Source organism: Podarcis erhardii, assembly GCF_964252035.2.
Source record: "Podarcis erhardii genome assembly, chromosome: 2".
Taxonomy (NCBI): Eukaryota; Metazoa; Chordata; class Lepidosauria; order Squamata; family Lacertidae; genus Podarcis; species Podarcis erhardii.
The window spans coordinates 120,883,011-120,897,183 of NC_138498.1; the positions used below are offsets into that span (position 1 = coordinate 120,883,011).

The window sequence follows — 14,173 nt, forward strand, 5'->3', positions numbered from 1 at the left end:
AGTAAAGGAATTTCCCGCAAAAAAAGGGAAGGTTGACAGCTATGGTAGAATGTGTGCTTTTATTTAAAATGCATCTCTGGGTTATTTGTGGGGCCTGCCTGGTGCTTTTACATGAGTAGAATGTGTCCTTTTATTTAAAATACATCTCTGGTTTATTTGTGGGGCATAGGAATATATTCATTCCCCCCCCCCAAAAAAAATATAGTCCGGACCCCCACAAGGTCTGAGGGTCAGTAGACTGGCCCCCTGCTGATAAAGTTTGCTGACCCCTGGTCTAAAACAATGCAGCTACAGAAGAAAAGGAATCATTCCCAAAATAGAATTATAAACGAGTCTCATACCTGTCACGTACCTTAAGCAGGTATAGAGACTGGAAAGACATGTGATTCTGCAGCATCACTCGATGCTCTTGCTCTCATTTGGAAAAGATATCTATACTGAACAACTCCCTGCTAGATTTTATCAGCCCCAATGGGCAGGGATCAAAGTCAGACCCTCCAGGTGTCCCTCTTGGGTCACATCCTGCATCCCCAGAACCACACTGCCCCTGACGAGATCCAGAGTGGTCCAGAGGTGACCTCTGAGGTGTCTTCTCAAACATCCTCAGGCTGGGCAGAGAATGAGGAGCTCCAGCGGGCATTCGGACCCTCCCCGTGGCAATGGCAGTTTCCTCCAGACCCTCTTTCTGTCTTGATACCTTCAAGGTTCCAGTTCTCCAGCCTGGTTCATGGAGCTTCAGGTCCAGGACAACCAGCTGCTGCTCTCTGGGGCTCCACCCTGGGCCTCCCATGATGCCCTGGGGCAGTGAGTTGAGAAACAGGCTGGAGGGGGAGGAAGAAGCAGCTGAAGGGGGAAACAGAGAAAGTGGGGAACTGAGAAAGAGGTAGAGGGGCTGAGGGGATGGGGTGTAGTGACTCTCCTGCAGGAGATGAGAGGGACTGATCCTGCTGACAGAGTCTGGTTGGGGGTGACCAAGGCAGGGTTGCCCTGAAAGTCCACAATCCCGGGAGGAAGTTCTCCCACTGAGAACTGCACTGGCTCCCGGTGGAGTCCAGGGTCAGGTTTAAGGTGCTGGTTTTGACCTTTAAAGCCCTATGCGGCCTAGGACCCACGTACCTACGGGACCGCCTCTCCTGGTATGCCCCGTGGAGGACCTTAAGGTCCACAAATAACAACACTTTGGGGGTTCCGAGCCTCAAGGAGGTTAGATTGGTTTCAACTAGAGCCAGGGCCTTTTCAGCACTGGCCCCGACTTGGTGGAACGCTCTGTCACAAGAGACTAGGGCTCTGCGGGACTTGACATCTTTCCTCAGGGCCTGCAAGACAGAGCTGTTCCACCTGGCCTTTGGTTTGGACTCAGTCTGACCCTTATGTTTCCCTCCCCTTATGGTCTTGATTTATCGACTACTTTAAAATGAGGCTGCATTTTAAATTGCATTTTAACCTGTATTTTAAATTTGTTTTGTTCCCCCCTCTCTTTCCCCCCTATTATGTTTTTAATGTGATTTTATTGGTGTTAGCCACCCTGAGCCCGGCCCTGGCCAGGGAGGGTGGGGTATAAATAAAAATTATTATTATTATTATTATTATTATTATTATTATTATTATTATTATTGGATGTGGTGGGAAGTTTAAAAAGTCAATGCCCCTTTCTCGGGGTTCATTCCGTTGTTTGAACCTGTTGCGCAATAAACTTTGATCTAAGTCTAGATCAAAGTTTTGCTCCGGTTTGTGGCTGGGACCCCTTCCTTTGCTGACCGAGAGAACCCACGGACTCTGCCCGACCAGCTGGGACTGTCGAGTATCCTCACTTCCAGAATTTCCCTAACAGCCTGTAGCCAATCCATAACCAGATCTCTTGATTCCTCGATATTTCTCAGTTTTGGTTCCTGTCCTGTAAGATCTAAAATTTCACTGTAAGGTAACCACTGCTTATCCATATTTATTCTTTTCCTGGTTGTAGCTTCCACTGGGGATCTCCACAGTGGTGTTTTCCTTTCTAATAAGTTTTTATACTTTCCCCATACTCTAAATAGGTTTTTTCTGATTACGTGATTTGTAAAAGTTTTATATATTTCCGCTTTTCCATACCATAGGTAGGCATACACCCACTTGCACCGATTCCAAGCTGTGACATATGTGGGAACCTTGACCATTTTTTTGCAATCCGTGACTTGCTTCAACTGGTCCCTTGAAGAATTTCCTAGAAATCCCCTGATTTCCATTTCAGCAGGGGAAGAAAGCAGCCGGCAGGGGGCAGCGGAGGATCGCAAAAAGGGGAAAACGAGAAAATACAATTAGGGACTGTGGAGAAATGGGGGAGGGTGTCTTGTGGCAGAGAGAGAGTGTGAGGGCAGGAATCCACCCTGGAAACAAACACACACCAGTGTTAATGAAGGATGAGTACTTTCTCATGGAAATCTGCCTCCATTCTTCAACTCCTGTGAAAAATGTCAGTCAAACTTCCGGGTTGACGCCTCCGGAAAATGGCGGAATTCCTCTGATCGGGAGGAATTCGCTCCGTGGAAATTAGGGTCTGGCCACCACGGTGAAGGCGGAGACCCACTAAAATCACAGGCAGGAGAAGCCTGTGAACGTGGGATTCGGCTGGCACCTTTTGCGCCTCCCCTACTCGCGGGGAGACCCGGTTTCGGGGATCCGGAACGACGTGGGTTGAGCGGTGCGGTGCTTCGAATTGATTACTTTTTTCACGGAGTGAAGCCGCATTGCTGTTGCCGGAGAGCGCTGACTTTTTCCTGCGGACAATTTGATTCTAAACAACTACCCGTGAGTAGAACGGAAAATTGGATTTTTAAACGTCTTAATTTGGCATCGAAATGGGGAAGCTCTAAACAGGAAGTCCGCCTTCCCCTTTTGTAAATAGATTGAAGCAAAGAGCTTGTAAGCTAAAGTCTTGGAAGTCCTCTGTAAAGGATTAAACTTCCGTCGGCTAAAATTATTAAACCTCCCTTGGAAGCAGGAGAAGAGGGGGGAAATTTTGGATCGCGTAAGCCTGCAGGAGAGAGGGAAGAAAGTTAAATTACCACCGCTCTGAACCTGGAAACGGGCTGCTAGCAAGACCGATGTTTTGGGAAAGTTAATTGTTGTTGACAGCTAGTTAAATAAGAGAAATACATTGTTTCCATTGTCTCCTTCTGTGTTTAAAAAGGAGTAAAAGTAACTGAAAATTGAAACTAATTTTATTGCTTGAACTGTGCCTAAAAGGATTGATACAAATAGAAATTGTTTCCCTCTAGAGGGAGGCTTTGAAGCTGTTACAGGAGTTGATCTGGGGGGATCTCCAGCTGCAAGATAAAATATCGTGAGAACCAGGGATTGACCTTGGATTGTTTAAGAATGTCGACAGAAGAAGCCTTAGTGACTGCATTTTGTAAAATAAGTGATTCATTGGAACAGCTTCACAAGAAGATGGATGTGATGACTATTAAAATTGATAATTTGGGTCAAAAAGTGACTAATTTTGGACAAAAAGTGAATATTTATACAGAAACTATTCAGGAATCGACACAGGAATCTATTTTGATATGGCAAACTGTGGAGAACGCGAGGGAGAAAGTTGTTGTTGTTGAACCTAAAGTAATACAAGTGGAGAGGGAGAGAGCCCCAGTCTTACAGAGGCAATTTGATGACTATAAGTTGTTGCCTTCTATGAGTGAATTCAGAGAAAGTCAGATTTTGAGGATTGGAGCCCTGCTTGGACTGGAGAAGGAAAGTTGGATAGATCCCCTCATGCAGGGATTTACTGACCTTTGGGACCTGGACCTGGGTCAGGAGGAGATTGGAGTTGTGGGGACCTTCAGATTTGGAGGAATTTTGAAACACGTCCTGAAACATCTTTTGGATTTTAGTTTTAACTACGGAGATTTGGCTGACCTGTCGAGAAGAAATAAAAACATTGCTAGGTTGGAGCTTCCCCGAGATCTACTCTTCAGCATCAAAGGAAGGAAATTAAGAATAAGATCAGCAGAAGACAAAGTAAAGTGCATGTATAAATATGAAGAAGACATGCAGAAGGGACTTGGAAAAGAGTTAAGAGCCTCGGACAGAAGATCACCAGGTTGATGGACTATATGGAATTGACGGAAATGACTGGCAGAATCCGAGACCAGGGAAAAGAGATGGTGGAAGAATATTGGGAAAAGTTTAAAGTCTATTTATAGAAATATTGTAAAATTAATGAGTGTTAGAAAAATGTTGGAATGAAATTATATGGCTTTAGTAGAAATGTTATAAGGAGTCAAGTATAAATAAGTATTATAGTATTAATGGAAAATAAGGTTAAAATAAGTTAAGATAATTATAAGACAGAAAATATAGAAAGATGGAAAGGAATTGCTGAAACAATTAATAGAATTGGAATACAAAAAGGGAGGTGAGAGGAGGTCGAGGAAACAAGGGAATGAAGGATAAGACATTGAAATGGTATGATGTATGTTTTTAAACTGTTTTTGTTCTGTTCTGTTTAGTTTAATGTGTTAATGTTGCGTTGTGTATATTGTAATGTATTATTTTTTCTTTCTTTTTCTTTTTCTTTTTTTCTTTCTTTTTTTTTTTTGTAAGGTTTAAAAGAAATTGTGATGGGATAATGAGCTGCTTGTGCGTAAAAGCTTGATCCCTCTGGGGTTTGGCTGGTCATCCAAACCGATGCACTAACGGAGCCCCCAAAGCATGACTCCGTCAGTCGCTGGTAGAATCTGACAGTGGGCGTCTACGGAATTTACGCCAACATAAAAGCTGTTTGACAGACATGCGCTTTCGTGACTCTCTGCGTGACAGTTTCCGGCGAAGGGTGGGAGTTCCCAACGGGGGTCCCGTTACCTCTCCACTACTCTCACTGGAAGCATCCCAGAGCCTCCCCTCCGCTGTGACTCCTGCACTCCCCCTGCTGGTTCCCTCTTCTGCTGCAGATTCTCTCCTATTCTCCTGGAGCCTGTCCACCACCTGTCTCTCCGATGGCAGTTCCCTGACATCCACCTCCCCCCCAGGGCCCCCTTCACCCCCTCCCGCCTCCTCTCCCACTGGCGGTGAGGGCGGAAAGCCCCTGAAGGAACTCTCCTCGTCGTCCGAGGATTCTAACACTTCTAGCCACGGCGTACCGTCTCTCTCCCCGTCTTCCTCTTCTTCGTCGGAGTCGGCATCTTCACCCACCCCTGACTCTGGGAACCCTTCAAACTCTCCTTCCTCATCGGTGGTCCCAAAGTGTTCCCTTCTAAATCGAGCCACGGGTTGCGGTTTTCTTGGGAAACGCTGATGAAATGTTTCTATTAAAACCTCGTCATTGACTACCTCTGCTGGTACCCAAGTGTTTTCCGACTCTGCTTCCCCCTCCCATTCTACCAGATATTCCACCTGATTCCCCTTCCACCTGGAATCAATGATTCCTGCCACGTTCATGTCGCGCTCTCTCTCTTCTATCACGGGCGTTTGGGTGGCCTCTCTCTCACGCTCCCCCCACTCACGTCCCTCTCGGTACGGCGACAGTAATGACCTGTGAAATACTGGGTGTAATTTCATGTGACTGGGCAGCCTGAGTTTGAATGCCACTGGGTTGACCTGCTGTATGACCTCAAAGGGTGCCAATCTTTTGGGCCTCAATTTCTTACTCCCGCCCTTGAACGGTAGCCCTTGGGTGGACAACCACACCCGGTCCCCCACCCTTATAGTTTCACCTTCCCTCCTATTTCTGTCTGCTTGCTTCTTATATTCTTCCTTGGCTTTCTCTAAGTTAAGTTGAAGCTGACGGTGGATCGCCTCCATCTCTTCAAAAAAATATTCCGCCGCCGGCACGCTCCACCTCTCCCCTCCCTCTCCTGGGAATGCCCGGGGGTGACACCCATAATTTGCCAGGAAGGGACTCATCCCTGTGGACACGTTCTCCGCGTTGTTGTAGGCAAATTCTGCTAGAGGTAACTTATCCACCCAATCATTTTCTCTGTCTTTTACATAACACCTCAGGTATTGTTGTAAAACCCCATTTGCCCTTTCCGCTTGCCCATTGGTTTCTGGGTGCCGGGCAGTTGAGAAATTGAGTTCTACGTGCAGTAAGCTCATAAGTATCCTCCAGAACCTGGAAGTAAATTGTTTCCCTCTGTCGCTCAAAACCCTCAAGGGGGCGCCATGCAACTTGAAAATATGTTCTACAAACAACTTGGCGGTTTCCTCCGCTGTGACTGCATGTGAACAAGCTATAAAATGACACATCTTGGTTAATTGATCTACCACCACCATGACAGCTGTTTTGCCTTTGGATTTTGGCAGGTCCGTCATAAAATCTATGGATACTGCCTCCCATGGCCTTTCGGGCGTGGGTAAGGGTTGTAATAGCCCCGCTGGCGCCACCCTCTCTCCTTTCGCTCGCTGGCACCTGTCGCAACCCCTGACATATTCCCGTACGTCCTCCCTCACCTTGGGCCACCAAAACTCCCTGGTAACCAACCACATGGTTTTGTGCTGTCCAAAATGTCCCGCTGTGGGGCTGTCATGCAACTGCTTGAGTACTCTGCCCCTCAGTTCCCCGTCGGGTATGTACAGTGCCCCTTTGTAATACAACGCCCCGTTCTTTTCTTCGAACCCCCCTGTGTTCTCCTCTGTCCTCCGGAGCTCTCTGAGTTTCTCTTGGGCGTATTCATCGTTCTCCGTACCCTCTATCAGTTCCCTCTGCCCCACCAATGCCGCCCCACACACCCAGCGGTCTTCAGGGATTACATGCCTTGCCTCAGGCGCTCCCTCCCCCTCTAAGTACTCAGGTTTCCTGGAAAGAGCGTCCGCCCTCACGTTCTCGTAACGAATCTCAAAGTGGAATTTGGAGAACTCCTGGGCCCATCTCACTTGTCTCTGGTTCAGCACTCGGGCTGTTCTCCAGTATTCCAGATTTTTGTGGTCAGTTCGGACTTGAACCTTGTGCTGCGCCCCAATCAGCAAGTGCCGCCATTTCCGGAATGCTTCATGAATGGCGAGCAGTTCTCGGTCGTACACTGTGTAGTTCCTCTCTGATTTGTTCAACTTCCGCGAGAAGAATGCACACGGTCTCCATTCAGACGTATCTTTTCCCGGCTGGAGAAGAACGGCCCCCACCGCTCGGTCTGACGCGTCAGTCTCCACTCTCATTGGTTGTTGTAGATCCACGTGCAAAAGTTGCTCTTCCGACGCAAACGCCTGCTTTAAGCGTTCGAACGCTTGCTGCGCTTCTCCCGTCCAAACAAATTTCTTTTTGCTACTAAGACAATCCGTGATGGGCGCTGTTAAATGGGCAAAGTTTTTGATGAACTTCCTATAGAAGTTTCCGAAGCCCAGGAACCTTTGCACGTCCTTCTTGGTCTTTGGTGTTTTCCATTCCAGTACCGCTTGAACCTTGCTGGGATCCATGGCCAATCCCTTGTCAGACAACCGGTACCCCAGGAATTCCACCTCCTTGGTATGAAACTGACACTTCTCCAGTTTCACCCACAGCCGGTTTTCTCGCAGCTTGCTCAGTACCTCTCTTACATCTCGCACATGCTGCTCCTCATTGTCTGAGTACACCAGGACGTCATCTAAGAACGCTACGCAGTTCTTGTAGAGCAGTGGCCCCAGGACGTGATTCATGAATGATTGAAAACAGGCGGAGCCCGCTTGTAATCCGAAAGGCATAACGGTGTACTCAAAGGCCCCCAAGGGGGTGAACATAGTGGTCTTCCACTCATCCCCCTTTCTCACACGTATCAAGTTATATGCCCCCCTAAGGTCCAGCTTGGTAAAAATTTTCCCTTTTCTCACCCGTGTTAGAATGTCATCAATTCTGGGCATAGGGAAAGTCACTGGTTCTGACACTGCATTTAGGGCCCTGAAATCACATACAAGCCTGGGCTTGCCCGTGTTTTTTTTGTCCACAAAGAACACTGGGCTGCCCCCCACCGCTTGTGACTCTCTGATGAAACCTCGCTTGAGATTCTTGTCAATGAACTCCCTTAACTCCTGCATCTCACTGTCTGACATTGCATACAGCTTGCCCACTGGCAATTGTGCTCCTGGGAGTAAGGTAATTTGACAATCAAAGGGTCTGTGCGGGGGCAGTTTATCTGCTTCTTTTTCGCTGAATACGTCAAGCAAGTCAGCGTATTGTGGTGGCACCCTCCCCTTGTCCATCACTTCCATCCCTGCTAGAGTGGCCCTGGCGCCTGCCTGAGCCTCTCCCTCCTTGCAGTGTTCTAGGCAATGTGCTGATCCAAAGGAAACCACTCTCTGATGCCAGCCTACTAGCGGATCGTGTAGCGCCAGCCAGCTCATACCCAAGATAATAGGAGCTCCTCCCAAGGTGGCTACGTTAAACGCTATCAGTTCGGTGTGTCGTGCCACCCTCATTATCATTGGTACAGTCTGTTGGCTCACTTCTCCTCCCAACAGCTCCCTCCCATCAATCGTGGTAACCTGCAAAGGCTTACTCAATGGGATAGTCTGTATCTGGTGTGCAGCTGCAAACTCTTTGCTCATGAAATTACATGAGCTACCTGAATCCAATAGCGCTTTTATCTTCAGTGGGTGTCCGTTTGCCAGTTCCAGCAACACCTCTATCACAAGCGCTGGTCTTGGAGGTTCCGGCGTGGGCACATTCATTACTCCCTGGCCTGGCTGCTGTGCCCTGATGTTGGCAACCAGGCGTTGGCTTTTACTTGCTCCGTGATTTCTTCTTCCTCCTTCCCCCCAACAGTTCCCGCCATCCCTTGCCATTCCTTCCTTTGCGGACAGACTCTGGCAAAGTGACCTGGCTGTTGGCAGAGATAGCATCTCTTGCCGCTCTTTCCCTCCTTCTTCCGCCCTTCACTGGTGTTTGAAACTGCGCGCGTGCGCGCTGTTCCAAGTTCCATCGGCTCTGCTGGCGGGAAAGGCTGCTCCGGAATCTCTGGAATGCGGAAGTCCTTCCAACGTTCCCCCTTTCCTTCCCGCTTTTCCATAGCTCTAGCTTCCTGGCGTGCCCCAATGGACAGCGCTGATTTAGTCAGCTGATCCATAGACTCCGCCCTAGGCGCCCGGGAAAGTTCATCTTTCACTGCCGGAGAGAGACCTTCTTCAAACAGCATTTGAATAGGTTCACTAGCAAGGTCCCACCCAAGTCTATGAATCAGCATGGTGAACTCAGTCCAGTACTCACGTACAGATCGGCTCCCCTGTTTACACGCCATTAACTGCCTGCGCACCACTCCCTGCTCGATCTCGCTGGAAAACATCAAGTCCATGGCGCGGAAAAACTTCATTGTGTCCTTTAAGATTTCATTATTGGCTGCCATCAGGGGCCGAACCCAGTCCCTCGCCCCTCCCTCTAGATGGCCAATCACGTACGCCACTCTAGAGTTCTCGTCGGGGAAGTCATCAAACAGTAGATTGAGAGCATATTGCATCTCTGTCCTAAAGGCTTGATAGTTCCGGGGATCCCCCCCAAATTTCTGCACCAGTCCAGGCACCCGTCTGGCAAGTGGGGTGGTCTTCCCCTTATCTGCATCTTGAGCCCTCCTCTCCTCGAGCCTCGCCGTTTGCAGTGCCAGCTGGACCTCCAACGCCCTGTACCTTTGTTCCAGGCTTGGACCTGCTCCAGCTCCAGCTCCTGCTCCTCCGGTTCCGGCTGGTTCGCTCATGATGCCTTCTGCTTGCACAAGCTGCTTTCAAAGTCTGTCAGATTGCTGTGATGGGATAATGAGCTGCTTGTGCGTAAAAGCTTGATCCCTCTGGGGTTTGGCTGGTCATCCAAACCGATGCACTAACGGAGCCCCCAAAGCATGACTCCGTCAGTCGCTGGTAGAATCTGACAGTGGGCGTCTACGGAATTTACGCCAACATAAAAGCTGTTTGACAGACATGCGCCTTCGTGACTCTCTGCGTGACAGTTTCCGGCGAAGGGTGGGAGTTCCCAACGGGGGTCCCGTTACCTCTCCACTACTCTCACTGGAAGCATCCCAGAGCCTCCCCTCCGCTGTGACTCCTGCACTCCCCCTGCTGGTTCCCTCTTCTGCTGCAGATTCTCTCCTATTCTCCTGGAGCCTGTCCACCACCTGTCTCTCCGATGGCAGTTCCCTGACAGAAATAAATATTATTTTTTTTAAAAATGAAAAATGTCAGTCAAGCAGCCTGAGATGCAGTCACTTGAGATTCCTTTGCTAGCTTGGCATGCAAATTAAATTTAGATTATTGTAACTCGCAAAACCCCTTCATGGATCACTGCCTTGCTGTGGCGAAGGGGCTTGAATAACTCAGAGAAGCTATGAACTATGCTGAGCAGGGCCACCCAAGATGGACAGGTCATAATGGAGAGTTTTGACCAAATGTGATCCACCTGGAGGAGGAACCGGCAAGCCACTCCAGTATCCCTGCCAAGAAAACTCCATGGACAAAGACAACAGGCATATAAAAGTTACGATGCTGGAAGATGAGCCCCTCAGGTTGGAAGGTGTCCAACATGCTACTGAGGAAGAGTGGAGGACAAGTCAAAGTAGATTCAGAGCTGATGAAGCGGCTGAGCCAAAGCCGAAAGGATGCTCAGTTGCGGATATGCCTGGAAGCGAAAGGAAAGTCCAATGCTGTAAAGAAAAATATTGCATAGGAAACTGGAATGTAAGAACCATGAACCTGGGTAAGTTGGAGGTGGTCAAAAATGAGATGGCAAGAATACAGTGGTGCCTCGCAAAACGAAATTAATCCGTTCCGTGAGGCTCTTCGTATAGCGGTTTATTCGTCTTGCGAAGCAAGCCCATTGACAGCTTAGCGGATTAGCGCTATTAGCAGTTTAGCGGCTTTTAGCGATCAGCTGTTAAGCGGCTTATCAATGGATCAGCTGATAAGCGGCTTAGCGGCTTAGAAAAAGGGGGGGAGGGGAAAAAACCCGCAGGAACTCGCAATACATTTTCGTCTTGCGAAGCAAGCCCACAGGGAAATTCGTTTTGCGAAGCGCCTCCAAAACGGAAAACCCTTTAGTCTAGCGGGTTTTCCGTCTTGCGAGGCGTTTGTCTTGCGGGGCACCACTGTAAATGTTGACATTCTGGGCATCAGTGAACTAAAATGGACAGGAAAGGGCGAATTTAGTTCGGATGACCATCATATCTACTACTGTGGGCAAGAATCCCGTAAAAGAAATGGAGTGGCCCTCATAGTCAACAAAAGAGTGCCGAAAGCTCTACTGGGATGCAATCTCAAAAATGATAGAATGATCTCGATACGAATCCAAGGCAGACCTTTTAACATCACAGTAATCCAAGTTTATGCACCAACTACTGGTGCTGAAGAAACTGAAATTGACCAATTCTATGAAGACTTACAACACCTTCTAGAAATGACAGCAAAAAAGGATTTTCTTCTCATTATAGGGGATTGGAATGCTAAAGTAGGGAATCAAGAGATAAAAGGAACAACTGGCAAGTTTGGCCTTGGAGTTCAAAACGAAGCAGGGCAAAGGCTAATAGAGTTCTGCCAAGAGAACAAGCTGGTCATCACAAACACTCTTTTCCAACAACACAAGAGACGACTCTACACATGGACATCACCAGATGGGCAGCATCGAAATCAGATTGATTATATTCTCTGCAGCCAAAGATGGAGAAGCTCTATACAGTCAGCAAAAACAAGACCTGGAGCTGACTGTGGCTCAGATCATCAGCTTCTTACAGTAAAATTCAAGCTTAAACTGAAGAAAGTGGGAAAAACCACTGGGCCGGTAAGATACAATATAAATCAAATCCCTTATGAATATACAGTGAAAGTGAGGAACAGGTTTAAGGATTTAGATTTGGTGGACAGAGAGCCTGAAGAACTATGGATGGAGGTTCGCAACATTATACAGGAGGCAGCAACGAAAACCATCCCAATGAAAAGGAAATGCAAGAAAGCAAAGTGGCTGTCCAATGAGGCTTTACAAATAGCGGGGGAGAGAAGGCAAGCAAAATGTGAGGGAGATAGTGAAAGATACTGGAAATTGAATGCAGATTTCCAAAAAATAGCAAGGAGAGACAAGAAGGCCTTCTTAAACTAGCAATGCAAAGAAATAAAGGAAAACAACAGAATGGGAAGAACCAGAGATCTGTTCAAGAAAATTGGAGATATGAAAGGAACATTTTGTACAAAGATTACCATAAAAAAGGACAAAAGTGGTAAGGACCTAACAGAAGCAGAAGACATCAAGAAGAGGTGGCAAGAATACCAGAATTATACCAGAAAGATATGGATGGCTCGTACACCCCAGGTAGTGGGGTTGCTGACCTTGAGCCAGACATCCTGGAGAGTGAATTCAAATGGGCCTTAGAAAGCACTGCAAATAACAAGGCCAGTGGAAGTGATGATATTCCAGCTGAACTATTTAAAATTTTAAAAGATGATGCTGTTAAGGTGCTACACTCAATATGCCAGCAAATTTGGAAAACTCAGCAGTGGCCAGAGAATTGGAGAAGATCAGTCTACATCCCAATCCCAAAGAAGGGCAGTGCCAAAGAATGCTCCAACTACCGCACAATTGCACTCATTTCACAAGCTAGCAAGGTTATGCTTAAAATTCTACAAGGCAGGCTTAAGCAGTATGTGGACCGAGAACTCCCAGAAGTGCAAGCTGGATTTAGAAGAGGCAGAGGAACCAGAGACCAAATTGCAAACATGCGCTGGATTATGGAGAAAGCTAGAGAGTTCCAGAAAGACATCTACTTCTGCTTCATTGACAATGCAAAAGCCTTTGACTGTGTCGACCACAGCAAACTATGGCAAGTTCTTAAAGAAATGGGAGTGCCTGATCACCTCATCTGTCTCCTGAGAAATCTCTATGTGGGACAAGAAGCTACAGTTAGAACTGGATATGGAACAACAGATTGGTTCAAAATTGGGAAAGGAGTACGGCAAGGCTGCATATTGTCTCCCTGTTTATTTAATTTATATGCAGAATTCATCATGCGAAAGGCTGGGCTGGATGAATCCCAAGCCGGAATTAAGATTGCTGGAAGAAATATCAACAACCTCAGATATGCAGATGACACAACCTTGATGGCAGAAAGTGAGGAGGAATTAAAGAACCTTTTAATGAGGGTGAAAGAGGAGCGCAAAATATGGTCTGAAGCTCAACATCAAAAAAACGAAGATCATGGCCACTGGGCCCATCACCTCCTGGCAAATAGAAGGGGAAGAAGTGGAGGCAGCGAGAGATTTTACTTTCTTGGGCTCCATGATCACTGCAGATGGTGACAGCAGTCACGAAATTAAAAGACGCCTGCTCCTTGGGAGAAAGGCGATGGCAAACCTAGACAGCGTCTTAAAAAGCAGAGATATCACCTTGCCAACAAAGGTCCGTTATAGTTAAAGCCATGGTTTTCCCAGTAGTGATGTATGGAAGTGAGAGCTGGACCATCAAGAAGGCCGATCGCCGAAGAATTGATGCTTTTAAATTATGGTGCTGGAGGAGACTCTTGAGAGTCCCATGGACTGCAAGAAGATCAAACGTATCCATTCTTAAGGAAATCAACCCTGAGTGCTCACTGGAAGGACAGATCCTGAAGCTGAGGCTCCAATACTTTGGCCACCTCATGAGAAGAGAAGACGCCCTGGAAAAGACCCTGATGTTGGGAAAGATGGAGGGCACAAGGAGAAGGGGACGACAGAGGACGAGATGGTTGGACAGTGTTCTCGAAGCTACAATCATGAGTCTGACCAAACTGCGGAAGGCAGTGGAAGACAGGAGTGCCTGGCATGCTCTGGTCCATGGGGTCACGAAGAGTCGGACACGACTAAATGACTAAACAACAACAACAACATGAAATAGGCTAAGTTGTTACTGCCTGCCTGTGCCTTTGGCCAAGCGGATGCTATGTCATGGAATGTATAAAAGCAGTCTAACTGCTCTGGCTGAGTGTTTTCCACCCACCTTCTCTGTGAGGTGGTAAAGAAACTGGCAGGGAGGGATGGTTGGCAGGGAGGAGGGATACTTAGATTCTCAGGAGTTGAAACTGAAAGAGAAAAGGAACAGAGTGGCTGAAGAGAGAGGCGACTTTCCTGCAGGAGATGAGAGGGATTCTTGCTTCAGATTCTGTTGACAGCCAAGGAGGAAGCCAGCAAGGAGAAGCGGCAGATCAGGAGCTTCATGGCCACAGTTTCATCTGAAATAAGCAGCCCCTTCTTTTGGGCTGGCGGCCTCCAGTTCATGAGACTTCTAGCC

At 47.6% G+C, this 14,173-nt stretch overlaps 1 protein-coding gene and 1 long non-coding RNA gene across 4 annotated transcripts in view; one reads left to right on the forward strand and one right to left on the reverse strand.

Moving 5' to 3' along the window:
- Positions 1-14,173, reverse strand: part of LOC309337333 — an 86,864-nt gene that overhangs the window by 44,639 nt on the left and 28,052 nt on the right. The gene's annotated exons all lie outside the window — the stretch shown is intronic.
- Positions 1-14,173, forward strand: part of LOC309336990 (major histocompatibility complex class I-related gene protein-like) — a 73,727-nt gene that overhangs the window by 31,983 nt on the left and 27,571 nt on the right. The window lies entirely within an intron of this gene.